Below are 1,068 nucleotides of genomic sequence, written 5' to 3'. Positions count from 1 at the left end.
TATATATATATATATATTCCAGTAAAAACTAGCAGGCTAAACATTAAACTCATAGTTGTCCCTCTTATCGTATGAATATAAATATGTACCGTACAAAAAAGTATTGAATAATTCTTTCAGTAAAAAGAAATATACATATATACATATATATATATAAATATATATATATACACACACGCATATATATATGTGTGCACCTGAGCACTGTATACAATAAGTTCTTTATTTTCATATTATATACATATGATATACATATTATCATATGTATACCTGCCTATCCATCTATCAATCTGTCCAACTTTCTCTCTGTCTCTCTGTATTCCTCTCTCTCTACATACACATACATACATACATACATACATACATACATACATATATATATATATAAATATATATATGATATAAATTCTTCAGATCTATAGTGACAAACTTCTTATCAAATATATATATATATATATATATATATGTATATACACATAGGTAACATTTATTATTCATACACACATACACACGCATATATTAATTGTATACATACATAAATGTATATTGATTGTTGATTGATTTAGACTAGAAGAACTCAACAGGCTATACGTACAGTCGAAGAGTCAATATTTCTTTAATTAAACCTGGTGATGTGATGATATGAATATTTAATTGTTCCAATATGTTCCTCAATTTCTTTGAGATAAAACATCGCCTGCTGAATAAAACCAATATCTATCCACCCATCTGTCTATCTATAAGTCAGTCTGTCTATCTACCCTTCTATTTATCTATCTATCCATCTATCATTCTATCTTTCTATGGAAGTATAATATATATATATTATATATTATATATATATATATATGAAAGAATACAAAAAATGGGACAAGAACGCAAAACATCCAGACAGTTAGATGATACAAAACATGGACAAGAAAAAAAAAGGACGTATCATGTTCTTGTCCCATTTTTTGTATTCCTTTTTATATACATAAAGCGGCGTACATACACTTTAGTCTCTTACATATATATATATCCGTGTTGCTCATTTTGATTATAAATATATATATGTATATATATATA

Source organism: Octopus bimaculoides, chromosome 24 (assembly GCF_001194135.2).
Source record: "Octopus bimaculoides isolate UCB-OBI-ISO-001 chromosome 24, ASM119413v2, whole genome shotgun sequence".
NCBI classification, from domain to species: domain Eukaryota; kingdom Metazoa; phylum Mollusca; class Cephalopoda; order Octopoda; family Octopodidae; genus Octopus; species Octopus bimaculoides.
Note: the sequence above shows the minus strand (reverse complement) of the source record.